Consider the following 14,782-nt stretch of genomic DNA (forward strand, 5'->3'; position numbering starts at 1 on the left):
TTCGTGTCCATGGATAAATCACTTAATCTTTCTGGACTCCAATAACCTGATTTTCAGGACATTATTTGCTAAAAGGTCTCATGTTATTTCTGGTTGCAGGTTATTAAGGAAAAAACTATGCTTTGGGTATTTTGATATATTTGATTTATTGAATCTTGGTATTGAACTCATTGGGGTGGGAGGATCTCTAGATTTAGGGGATAAGTAGTTCAGTTGTTTTTCTTGCATATTTCCAAATTGATATTCAAAATAATTGAAACAATTCACTGAGGCACCAGTAGTCTATTATTGTGCCTTTCTTTCCATAATATTAGGTAGGTTTTTTTTTAATCATCTTTGTCAATTTGTTGGGTGTGAGGGGAATACAGATAAAAAATTTTTATTTTATTATTTGGAACATTATCCTATTGCTATTTATAGTTTTCAATTCTTTGGGAAACTAAATATATTGACAACTTATCTTCCAAGCATCCCAAACTGGGATCAGGTCTCCTCAACTTAGCACTGGTTCCCACATACAGGTGGGACAGATTTTTATACATTAAAAGAAAATAATTAATAGGCTATAAACCAGGAGACAAGATTAGATAATATGATTTCTAATTGAAGGAAAGGTTATGGACTTTCTGAGTTGACAGAAAATGAATAGGTAAAATTCCCTGAAATTAGAAAAAGAAGAGGAATCCTACTTTCCCATCCCTGACTCAAGTGTCTACATGTAATCCAGGGAACAAGAAAGAATTTGACCAATATAGGGTCAGCTTTCTGATAAATTAATGAGTTGCTTCAGATAAATAATTATGAGAAAATTCCTTCTATCAATTTTCATATCTGACTGGGTTTCTGGTCAGCATAACCTAGATCCTTAGTTAATTTTCTCTAAGCAGCAGGTAGAGGAGGTCCAACTTTCCAGTCATGCAGGGCTAGGCTTAAACAATGCAATAAAGTTTTCTCACTCTGACAGAAATTGAACTAGATCCATAATTAAATAGAAAGGAAAGTAAGCTAACTCCAGAACTGAATTGCAAGATAGAATGGGGATCATTCAGTTCCTTCATATTAACTCCTTTTATGCCATGAATATCAGAGTTTTTTGAAATTTTTACAATGATATTTCATGCATGGTTTCCATCTTATTCAAACTTTGATTTTGTTCACGCAAAATTTTTTAAAATTATTATTATCAAAAGGGTCTTTTAGGGGCGGCTAGGTGGCGCAGTGGATAGAGCACCAATCCTGGAGTCAGGAGTACCTGGGTTCAAATCCCGCCTCAGATAATAATTACCTAGCTGTGTGGCCTTGGGCAAGCCACTTAACCCCATTGTCTTACAAAAAAAACCAACTTTAAAAAAGGGTCTTTTAAAATTTATTTTATGGTCACCTCTGTCACTTGTTTGATTGAGTTCTCCCTTATGAAAGATATGCCATACATATATATTCTATTTACATTGATTTGTTCAGGCAAAAAACTTAAATTTTTTTAAAATTGAAATTGTCTATTTTTATCTTTTTGATTAGTTTCCCAAATAAGTGAAATAAAGGTCCATTCTATATCCCTATCCTTAGTCCAATGGTCACCTCCATCCAGCTCAAATTGGTTCAACAGAGTCAATGGTTTAGTTTTCAGTGTGAATATTTGTGTCTCAGAAATTGGCAAGGGTTACAAATTAGGGCTTGAGTTATCATTTTCTAGACTGTCTAAACTTAAGAAAGTGACAGCTATGCTAATGGTAATAATGCAGATTAAACTGAAAAATGTGTCATGCAAATTTTTCTTCCAGAGAACTAGTTGTTAAACCTTTACCAGCATACCACTGCCTCTATCCCTTATTGGTTAAGCTCTTCTACTAGTCAGAATCATGAAAGGTGCTTCTATGTCATATGTGCATATACATGTAGACATATGTTCACATATATGCATATATATATTTTAATGGTGAAATCTTTTCTGTTCAGTTCAAGTAGAGATTTGGAGCTCCTTGTGGTTGTCATATGATAGAACATATGGAATTATTTTTAAGGGATACTTCATGGATTTTACTGCATTTATAATTTTGAAATTTTTGTAATTTATATTTTTCCTTTCTTTTGTGCTCTTGAAAAGGGGAGTTGAGTCTTGGGAAACCTTTGTCTTTTGATTGTTACTCATTCTCTACAAGAAATCTAGTTTTCTCTGTGACTCATGGTTAGTTGCTGTATAGAGAATACTTATGTCAGACCAGAGGCCACTGATTTGAGTGGTGAAAACAAGTGGGGATGTGCAGCCACAATTAACTGTTCAAGACGACTCTTTTTATCTTTCCAATTTGTGTGTGTGTGTGTGTGTGTGTGTGTGTGTGTGTGTGTTTTAAAGACAGACATCTTGTGACATGGAAATGTTACTTCTGACTCAGTCTCAGAAATTATTCTCATGTGGTCTGTTATGATTTTTTGTGTTAATCTGTGCTGTCCCTTTCTCCTGAAATTAAAAAAAAAATTCATAGAAGTGGCAAGAGCCAACTCTGCAGAGTGTGTATGAGCCCTAGAATTACTATTCAGGATGCTGTATATAGCTTATCAATCTTGGATAGCCTGGTTGGAGAAAAAAATGAATATTGACAATGACATCCACATTATGTTATTTGATTATGCTCACACTTTACTGAATTAAAGTTCACATTTCATCGAAATTTCCAGGCAGAAGAAAGACCAGGGTTCAAATCCTTTATGTACCACTTATTACCTCTGTGATCTTGGACAAATCACTGGCACTCATTTTTGTTATCTGGAAATTGAGGAGTGTGAGATTAAATAGCCACTAAGGTCCTTTCCATGTCAAACTATTAGGATATTGTTCTATTTCATTTATATAGTTCCAAATACATAACCAGTAGAAAACTCTTAGGATGTTTTCCCATCATTCATTCATTCATTCAGTCTTCCTTTATTCATTCAAATATTAATGGGCCTCTATAATATATGAGGTAACATTCCAGGCATGGAAAGAATGGCAAATTCTTGTCCTCAAGGAGCCTCTCTCACTGGAGGAAATAGGATATACATGAAATTTATATAACACCACAAAGACTATCATAAATGCCAAAAAATGTGTGACATATGATAAATGTGATGGGACCTCTGAGGAAAGAGAAATTGTTGGAGAGGTCAAGGTAGTTTTCATGAAGTAGGTTTGAGCTGGACAATGAAGAATGAAAAGAATTTTAAGAGACAGGGAAGAGGAAGAAGAGGTAGGAGGGGAAAACATTTGGGTTTATCTCCTCAGTCTCCTTTCAATAAATCCTCCTTAGTATATAGGATGAAAACCTAGGTCTGAATTGGGTACATCTACATGGAGCAAATGTGTGTCTGTTTTCAAGTGGAAAACACCTGGAAGCACCAGGTGGTTACATCTTGCCCAATAATGGACCTGTTGCCCAATAATGGGCCCATTGCCCAAAATGGCATTAATAAGCTACTTTGCATCTAGAAACAGTGCTACTGAACTGTTTACAAAAAGGATGTGTTTATTCTTAGGTATAAATTTGCACAGGAATTCAAGTTTTATTAGCTTTCAATTAACTTTGATAATGAAGAAAAGGAATAATATACCTGATGGAATTTCATAGACTCATAGTATTCCATGAATTTAGAGCTAGAAAGGCCTTTAGAATGGATAAATTACTGGCCTTAGAGTCAGAAATATTTTAATTAGAGTACTACTTCAGATACTTAGTAGCTGTGTGACCTTGGTTAATTCACCTAGCCGCCCGTGCCTCAGTTTCCCCATATGTAAAATGAGAGATTAGACTTAATGAACTCTAAGGTGAATTTAAGCTCTACATCTAGGATACTGTGAAGATTTGAATCCTGCCTTAGATCTTTACCTGGCTCTTTGGGGATAATGAAAACACCCACCTCATAGAGCTTTTATTACAAGAATCAGACAGCATTTAGAAGTAGAGCTGTGGAAACCTCTTGGCCATAGGTGAGCCAGCAGCCTCTATGACCTCCAAGAAAGAAGTCATGACAGGAGGCTTGGGACAGTCAGTGCTTGCAATTACCAGCTTCATGTCCCACCTGCAGCAACAGTAAAAACAGCAGGAGTAGGAATGGGAGAGAGGATAAGGGGAAGGCAAGATTGGCAGGCATTTGCAATTTAGGAGAGATGGAATTGCTGCCGGAAATATGACATATGGCTTCATTCCATTGACGTGGCCTTTATCCCCTGTCTGCAAAATACCCACACTCATCTGATGACGTCAGAAGAATGTGTTGACAGACTTATATCCTGTTTCCAATTCTCTACCATAGTCTCATGGCAACAGCAGCAGAAGCAGTAGCAGTGGGGGTAGGGGCAGGACCAGACTGGTCCTTGCCTGCCCTGAGATTCCAGGACAGTGTTTAGGATAGGAATTATTGGGTTACATTGTTTTTCTAAGTGTCTTCTGGGAAAGTCCAAGGTTTGGCTTTTTTTAAATTTTATTTTGTCCAAGCTCCCTCAGTCAGTCCGCAGCTGGAGTCTAAGGTCTGTTTATTTCTTGCCTGACAAGAGACAGCAGTCTGAGATACGAACCTAAACTGCTGCCTCACGATCATGAGGGAGTGATAGTGCCAAATTCCTTTTGGTGATATTGCTGGATGGTATGGGATAGTGGAAAGAGCATCAGATTCTGGCTCAGCTGCTTATTGTCAGGGTCAAGTCATCTCACCTCTCTGAGTATCAGTTTCCTTACCTGTAAATTGAGGAGATTGGACTATGACCTCTAAGCTCCTTTCTAGTTCTAAACCCTGTGATCTGTGAATTGGATAAACAGAAATTCAGGGAAGAAGACATGGTTGGCTTGTCTCCAGAGCAACCATGGACTTTCTCTTTCTTAGGACTAGACTGATTGATTCAACAAATATGAGCAAAGAACTCTGGGAGAGAAGCAATGTTTTAGGGGTCCTGCTTTTCTAATTGATATCTCTGCTACTCCTAGACAACTATTTTGGGGAAATCCCTCAGACATATTTTTCTGTCCCATTGACACAGTTCTGGAATTATGAACCATGATAAAATCAACTCCACCATTTCCTTGGATGGGTATGTCAACCTACTTCTCTATGGCCTCACTCATCATCCTTCTCACTCAAGGTCACACAGCTGGTAAGGAACAAGTGTCTGAGAATGAATTTGAACTCAGGTCTTCCTGACTCCAGGACCAGTGCTATAATCACTTTGCCACCTTGATGCCTTGATACTTGACATTTCTGCATCAAAAGAGCTTTCCTTGGTCACCACTCATCTTCATATCCCACCCCCTCACCCTTCCCATTAGAATCTAAGCTCCTAATGATTATGTTTACTATCTTAGGAGAGAGGAGAGAGAGAGAGAAAATTTTGGAACTGAGAATCTTTAAAAAAAATTGAATGTTGAAAACTATCTTTACTTGTAATTGGAAAAAATAAAATACAATTATTAAGCACAAAAAAAGTAAAGAAATAGGAATCTACTATCTAGCCCTCTTCAGAAACCTCCTTGAAGATTAAAAGGAAACATAATTGTCAAATAATAACTCTAACAAGATAGGGAATGGAAGGACCTGATACTTCTGTAGGGACTCCATCTATTAGGAGAGATTGCAAACTTTTTTTGCGCGTGGTTTTTGTTTTCATTTATTTATTTGTTTGTTTGTTTATTTTAGTTTTTGCAAGGCAATGGGGTTAAGTGGCTTGCCCAAGGCCACACAGCTAGGTAATTATTACGTGTCTGAGGGCAGATTTGAACTCAGGTACTCCTGACTCCAGGGCTGGTGCTCTATCCACTGCACCATCTAGCCACCCCCTGCAAACTGTTTCCTAACTTAGAATTTTAGAAATTTGTTACACAAGAATCCCTATCTAGTAAATACCAAGTATAGACTGAATGTTTGAACCCAGATCCTTTTGAGTCCAGGTACTACTCTATATCTACTCTTCCATGCTAGCTATAAATCTGCAATAAACTATAAGTATAAAAATATTAAATACCCAAATTAAGTATAAAAGACATGTGAAGAAAGACATCTAAAGAAAGAATAAGATAAATAGATATATAAAGAATAATTTTATATTTATATATACATACATACCTATTTGTATCTAAAGGTAGACATCTCTAGGGTAGGGGAGAAAAAATTTACATGATAATTTAGAACTATATTTGAAAGGAATAGCAAATTGTGTTGAACAGATTTACAGTTTCACTTTCAATCATCTTTTTTAATTATACTGTGTTATGTAAATGCTTGTTCCATATATTAAAAATAAAATTAAAAAAGAACATATATTCCTGGATATCATGGACTGTTTTTTTCTTTTAGTATTGTTTCCCCACCACTTGGGCATGGCATATCATAAACCCTTAATAAATGATTTTTTTATTCATTCATTCATCTATTCACAAAACAGATTCCCTGACATCATAGAGCTTATAGTCTTGGTGAGTTGGTAAGGAAAAACAAATATAAATAATTGTAATACACAATATTAGGGGATGAGTACAGTAGGAAATTACAATGAGATTCCAGGGTGAAGGTCATTACTGATAGGGAAGAGGTACAGAGAGTCCAAGCAATCCTTTATGAGGAGCACTTTAAATGAGCCATAGAGGATGACTAAGAATACAACAGACTAAAAGAGGGAGAAAAAGCAGAAACTGAAGCTTAGAATTGGAAAAGCATGGTGCATGTTCAGGGGGCAGGCAGTAGATCCATTTAGCTGGAGTATAGAGTAGCTGGAAGGAATGATGTAGGTAAGACTGGAAAAAGAGGGAAGTGTTAGATCATGAAGAACTTTGAATGGTGTCAGGCTAAGAGTACAAACATTCTGTATGGCAATAGGGAGCCACTGAAGATTTTAGAGTAAATTGCTTATTATGAGAACTGTACAGGAAAGATTAATTTTAAAAATAATATAGTTAAATTATAAGTGGGAAATAAGTGACTGCAGGAAAGTCTTTTTGAATACTTAGGTCTCCTGTTAGTCTAAGCTGATGAAAATGAAGGTAAATGAAATAAAATAATTGAGCTCCTTCTGTGTGCAGGCATTAGGTGTTAAGTACAAAATACAAGTTTCTGTACTCATGGAATTTACAGTTAAATTGGAGAGATATGAAAAAGTTAAATAACAAACAAACAATAAAAATTGTCAATAGAGAGGTAGATTGGGGGTGTGGACAAAGCTGGCTGGCTTTTGAAACAGATGCTCAATGTTTAAACCTGGTCATTCTTAATCTTTCAGTGCCCCTGGAAACTGGGACCCTGAAGAATATCCATATCTTCATGGGTACAGGGAAATTCCTCACCCAGAGTTCTCTATGCCAGTTAAATGGTATATTGAAATAAAAATAACCAAAAAAATTTCAATAAGGAGATGTCAAGGTAGTATATAATTAATTGCCAAATGAATAATAATATATTACATTCTCATGGCACTTTAGAGCTTAAATTGCTTTTTGAAAATGATTCCCTAGGCAACTCCTTCCTTTCTTTGCCAATGTGGGGGAAGATGGTGGCAGAATATTGGATATACTGTCAGATTCAGGTAATGTGTGGATCAGATTTGCTGAACTATTTCCTCCCCCTCCCCTTTTTCTATTCTTTGTTACAAAGGATGGTTATGGGGGAAGAGAGGAGGAGGGATATATTTGGAAATGAAGGTGATATTGAAAAAGATGCTATCAATAAAAATCAAAAAGAGAAAATTATTCTTTAGAGCAGAACACATATTTATAGTTATATAGTTGATCAAAAGGTGAAGTAAATCTCACTGTGTTTATTGTTTTTTGGCTTCAAAGAAACATTTGACTCTGGGGAAAAAATGAAAATTTCAAGGAATTACCTCCAACAAGGGAGGTCTCTTTGGATTGGTTAAAATCATACAAAATTTCTTAATAAATGCAACCAGGGAGATACCTGTTCAGAAATTATTCTGAGGAAAGAGAAAATTTGGAAGTCAAAACTCTTTTTAATTAATGTTAATACTGTTTTTATGCATAATTAGAAAAAACCAAAATATTTTTAAAAAGCTTCTCTAATTTCCAACCTGAAATAAGCATAAAACAGGGAGATTTATGCTTGCCTAAAGTATTTGTTATTGTCAAGGAGGATGTTTTCCAAAAAGAAAAAAATTGAAGAGAAAGTCGTCATAGACAGAGAGGGTTCTTCAGATGCTAACAATCCAGAGAAGGAAAGCTAACTGCAGAAAAAACAGTGCTTACTATTCAAACCTTGGTATAAGAAACCCATTGAGTTGGTTAATGAGAACCTATGTCTGGGAAAGGCACTGAAGATGGACAATGAATTGGGCCCAGAAATACACTGGAGGAATAAAATAGATTAAATTGGGAAATTATATAATATTCCCAGATACAAAGACAGATCTTTTTATTAATCCATTTTATTGATGCCTTTTCTTTTTTTATATTGCTGCTATTTCTGGATATAAAACCCTTCCTTTCCTTTCCTTGCCTCCAGATTTACCTCTTCCCTGAAACAAAGAAAGACAATTAAACAAAACACTTGATACTATGATCAAGTCTGCCAATGCAAGCAATATTTTTCTTTAGTAGGCTCTCAACTGAGAGCTAAGAGACATATTTCACTGTTTTCAGTGACCTTGATTGATTTTTTTTAAAGTAATCCAATTTTTAGAGAACTTATTTATATTGCTGCTATCATCTGTGCATATTTTTTTTTGCTTCTGCTTTTTTGATGCCTCAGTTCATATAAATCTTCCCTGGCTTCTCTGAGTTCTTAATATTTATTTATCCACACCCCCCAATCTATTTCTCTATTATTAATTTTTATTGTTTTGTTTATTGTTATTTAACTTTTTTGCACATCTCTCCAAGTAGACTTTACATTCCATGAGTATAGGAACCTGTATTTTGTACCCTCACAGTACTAAACAAATAGTATTACTTTGTATCCATGTATCATGGTTTGTTGTTTTTTTCCCCCAGTCAGTTCCTGGTTGATAAACACTCATTTTGTTTCTAGCTCTTATTCTTTGTGGTTTTTAGAGTACTACAAATTATTTTGAACTTCTTTTTCTGCTTTTTGACTTCCTTGGAATATTGTTGGATGAAAGGATATGAACAATTTAGTCATATTTCTTGCATAATGATAAATAGGCAGAAGAAATCAACCAATTTATAGCTCTACCATGTTGTTTAATGTGTCTCTCTTCCCAGAACTCCTTATGACACTGGCTGTTTCTCCTTAATTTTTCTCATCTTTGTCTAAATGAAAAGTATGAGGTGAAACATCAGTTATGTCAATTTGCATTTCTCTTGTGTTGGAGTATGTTTTCTTATGACCAATTATAGTTTGCAATTCTTTTTATAAAAAATCTTTTTGATTGTGTACGTGTGTGTGTGTATGTGTATGTATGTTTTTATGTATCCTCATCATCTAGCATGGTGGCTAGTACATAAAAAGGATATATATATATATATATATGACATACACACATATTTAAATTGAATTCTTATTCTGTAGAACCTTATAGTTCACACTTACATAGAATTTCTAGGTTTTGGAAAGCAATTTACAAGACATTATGTCATTTGAGTATTGACCTTATCCTCCATTTATCCTTTAAGGGCATCTACTTAACACTTTGGGAAGCTTAATCTTGTGGGGGTCACAATGGACAGATGTTATCACAGAAGAGTCTTTAGTGGTCATCTGGTCCAATAGGGACAGCCATGTGCCACAGTGCTTAGAGTACCAGGCCTGGAGTCAGGAAACCTTATTTTCATGAGTTCAAATCTGACCTCAGATACTCACTAAATGTGTGACCCTGAGCAAGTCACTTAACCCTCTTTTGCCTCAGTTTCCTCATCTATGAAATGAATAGGAGAAGGAAATGGCAAACCACTGCAGTATCTTTGTCAAGAAAATCCCTAATGGGATCATAAAGAATTGGACATGACTGAATCACAACAACAATCCAACATTATCATTTTGCAAAAGAAAATACTGAGGTTCAAAAGATTAAATGATCTATAAAGGTCAATAGACAGCAAATGGCAGAATCTTGCAGTGGTGTCTTGGTAAAAGTTTAACAACCAGATATGAAGGGGAAGGGGGAATGAACATTGGATATGTTTTTAAATTCAACTTGCAGTATTATATTTTTATCACTCTTTAAAGTCAACACCATCAACAAAACAGTAAATCAAGCCCTGATTTGTAGTGTTTGCTGCTTTCCAAGTTGCAAATACTCATGCTGAAAATTAGCAATCGATTCTCCTGAGCCCATTATAGATAGTCCTAGGACACATCCCTGCACTTATGTCCTTTGACATCCAGTCATCTTTCCATTATACCCCCAAACCTCAAGTCACTCTGCTCTCACTGCATAAAAGTTCTACCTCCAGGTCACTCACAGGGTAGTGGAAAAATAAGTAGAGTGTGAAGAAGTGGCAGCACATTGTCAATAAAAAAATTGATCAAGAAAAGTATGACTGAAACTTTAATACTCTGTAGATTGTGGTTTTCCATACTTTTGTTCTCTGAACTCATATAACAATTATCTATATATTATGGTTTATTGGCAGACTGTCATACATATTGTAATTGCAATGGAAACTCAGAGGATGCTTCTGCCCTCTTTGAACTAGGTGGTAAGGAAGGCTTTAGGGAGAAAACGACATTGGAAGTCATATAGAGAATTTGAAAAGACAAAAAAAGCATGAGTAGGTCATTTCAGGTAAGGAGAAAATATTGTCATTAAAACTATGGAAATAAAAAAATGCAACTCACTTTCAGGGGACAGGGAGCAAACAAAATGGTGTGGCTAGAGTACAAAATATAAGAAAAGTAGCCCTGAAAGCCAGGCTGAAGAATTTGACTTTGATCTTATAGGCAAAGGGTGACTACTGAAGACTTCTGAGCAGTGGTATGACATTATCATATTAATGATACTTCATGGTTTCTGAAACTCCCATACCCAACCCATTTGAGATTTAGGGTTTTCAAGGCTGTTGGGAATCTCAAAAAAAAAAAAAATAGGAGAGATTCTTATCTGACTAGGAGGTTGTAGATTTGAGGTCCTTCTGAAATGAAGGGAACTAAAAAGATAATTTCCCTAGATTATTTGTTCTAGCCCCAAGATGTTTTGATGTTGTAATAGAAACTGTCTGTCAACTCACAGAACCAGAGCAACTCACTTTTCCTAAAGAAATAACTACAGAGGAACTTTCTGCTTAAGTCTTTATTCTGCTTGGAATTCCTTTTCTTTCCTAGGAAACATGTTGGTGGCCATAATGTAGTACAGGTCATATGGCATAGAAAAGGGTAAAAAAACACCATTTTTAAAATTAGAGCTCTTACTAGGGTGGAGAACAGAACTTTTCCCCAGGGAGCTGATAGCAGTAGGTAGGAATTGTTGAACTTCGTTCCTAGTTATCAAAGAATGATTAGGTAAAAGAGGAAGTCAAGGATGCATCTTCCTCATCCTGAAGGCTTCACTCAAGTGAATTCTTCTGCTGCCCAGTCTGACCTTTACCTGGTCCCTCTCCAGGTGTGGTTTACTATCAGTAGTGGTACAAGGTCAATTTTCCCTACTATTACTCCCCAAGGTCTTGCCATCTGCCTTGTCACTTTGCCTACCTAAGTACTATTTGGCTTTTCCATCTGTCATGAACTGAATATGAATGAAAACCCTCCTTTATGTATTGTTTTTCCAATTAGAATGTGAACTCATCATGAACAATGACTTTAGATTTTCTATTTTTATCCCTAGTACTTAGCACAAAGTGTTCACAGAATAAGAACTTAAAAATGCTTTTCAATTCCATTCCATTCCATTGGGCCTTATATCAAGGTGTCTTAGGTTTCTCCTTGAAAGTTCCTCTAACCTCAATTGAATTTGTCTTAAAAATTAATTTGATTTCAGGATGCTGCTTGCACTAAAATTGCTAGTACTCCCTGTGCCCCAAATTCATGCTCATTTCACTAGCTTTTCAACAATATCTCTTCTCTGGGGATCTTCCAGATTTTGAGCCCCAGGGCAATTGCACCATGCAAAGTATCCAGTTTGCCAAGCCAAGATTCTTGAGAGACTTTATTTCTAAGAATTTCAGTAGGACTTATAGTAAAGTAAATGCCTGTTGTTCTTTCCTCACTTGTGTTGGCAAAGTAACATAAAGCTATCTCCTGTTCTGCCAGGTCTTTTACAAAGAACTGACTCTAAGAAATAAATTGAGGACAAAAAAAGAAAATCTATGTAGAAATAAGAAGCAAATGGTTCTCAGACCCCTAAATTCAGTAACTAGGAAGCCTTGGATACTTGGGTGACTTTCTAAACTTCTGAATTGTTTCTTAAATAAGAACAAATAATATGTAATACATGATAAAAGATTTATATAGGGTTTTAAGGTTTGCGAAATGATCTCATGTGATGCTCACAGGTCCTATTATTCTCATTTTATAATGAATAAAATGATGATAATAGCTAAAACCTATATGGCACTTTCAGATTTTCAAAGCCTTTTACATTTCATTTGATTTGGTCCCAAAGGTTATAACAACCTATGACTTAAATGTTCTTCTTATCTCCATTTTACAGTTAAGGAAACTGGTCAAAGAGAGGACACTTTACTCAGAGTCACACAACTGATTAGTATCTGGGACAAGATTTGAACTCAAATCTTTCTTATTTAAAATGTAACCCTTTCTCTACTTTGGTAGAGTGACTATAACATAAGGTTTCTCTCTGTCTAAAAAAGCAAAGACAAAACATGATCTTTATATGGTGTTTTATGCATTATCCAAATCTATGAGCCTTGCCAACAACTTTGTGAGACAGATAATGTGGTTATTATTATCTCCATTTTATAGATGCAGAAAATGAGGTTCATGACCACACAGTCAATGTTTGAAATGCAATTTGAGCCTGGGGCTTTATTGCATACTACCTCCTGACAATAAGTAATTGGATATTTTTCTGATAGTTTTGGATTGGCAGTACCAGATTATTTAGTCTTTGGGGAGGAGAAAGGAAGGAGAAGCTTTATGTAGTCAATAATACCCATTCCTCACTATCCCTCTATATTGTGTTTAATTACAGATCACATACATACACATTTTCTACACAATAGCCCTGTAAGGTAGGCAATGTATTGCTGTGAGGAAGATGAAACTTAGAGACTGGTCCAAGTTCACATGGTTTGAGAGTGTTTAAGGTTCTTTGGGACTGTAACTCAAAGTCTTGTGACTCATCTTCTTGTCAATGATATCAAACTATCTTTCACTGAGCAAGTATGAATCAAAGGATCAAAAGTTAGGACCTGAGGGGACCTTGAGGATCTGCTGGTCCCAAGCCTTTCAGTTTTACAAATAAGAAAGTGAGGTTCAGAGAAGTTGGTACTAGGTATCAAAGCTCTTGAGGATTCAAACTCAAGCACATCTCCAAATCCCATGCTCTTTCCATTGTTTCCTAGGGGTTCCCATCTAGGAGGAGAATGATTGCTTTTGTCAGAAATATCATTGATTCTTTCTGCCAGACTCCCTGGGCCATTGGGAAGGAACAGCTCTATACTGATAGATCCAACTGCCCCTCCCCAGAGTTCTTGATTTGCCTGAAACTATTAAGACATCTAAAGGTGTATCAGAGACTGAAGAGGGTTGGGAAATACTGGCCTACATTTGGAGAGTCTGTCAAAACTCAAAATAGCATATTACACAATATGTCATGGGTATTTCTGCTCTATTTCTGACCCTAATAAGGAACTGAGTATAGATCTTAAGTCATAAGATCATAGATTTATCCATTGAAATCATTCAACTCAGCCCTCTCATTTTAGAGATAAGGAAACCGAATTTTGGAGGGTTTAAGTGACACATGGCTTCTAAGTGTTTGAGGCAAGAATCAATATATCCTGTCACCTTGTAAGCTATTTTGTATATATATATATATATATATATATATATATATATATATATATATATATATATATATATTTTAATTTCTTTCTCTCTCTCTCTCTCTCTCTCTCTCTCTCTCTCTCTCTCTCTCTCTCTCTCTCTCTCTCCCCCACTCCTCCCTACTCTTTCTCTTACCACTTCCCTCCTTCTCCTCTTTCTCTCCCTCTCCCTTCCTCCTCATTAACCCTCCACTCTTCTCTCCCTCACCATCTCCTTTTTGGAGGGACTGTTTATTCTTTCCTTTGTATCCCCGGAATTTAAAACTGTTCTTAGAGCATAGCAGGTACTGACTGATTAGTTTTCTTGGGTTGCCAGGTTACAGAATCCCTTTAGAAGAAAAGGAGTCCCTACAGGAGATACAGGAAACCCATGGTTGGGTAATCACAGAATCTTGAAGAAAGATAACTTGTATTTATATACAGCTTTGTGGTTTGCAAAACACATATGCTATTTGATTTTATCCTTACATTTTGTGAGGTGAATATTACTTTTACCCCATATTACAGATGAGGAAACTGAGGCAAGGAAAGTGACTTAATCAGGATCACACAGTTAATAAATATCTGAGGTTGTATTTAAACTGAGACTTGCTAACTTCTGACCCAGTGCTCTGTCCTTTGTGCCATTTGGTTGCTCTAAAGTAAGGTTGGAAGAGTCTGAGCTTTAATATCTGATATAATTTTCTCATTTACAAATGAGAAAACTGAGGCCCAGAGAGGGAAAGGATTTACTCACACTCCCACAACTGGTTGGTGGCAGTTCTGGGATTAGATCCTCACTCAGTATTCTCTCCCCTGGGCAGGGCATGGATGGACCTTCTAACAGCACATGAAACCACCTATTAAAC

The sequence above is a fragment of the Macrotis lagotis genome, chromosome 1, assembly GCF_037893015.1.
Source record: "Macrotis lagotis isolate mMagLag1 chromosome 1, bilby.v1.9.chrom.fasta, whole genome shotgun sequence".
Classification (NCBI taxonomy): Eukaryota; Metazoa; Chordata; class Mammalia; order Peramelemorphia; family Peramelidae; genus Macrotis; species Macrotis lagotis.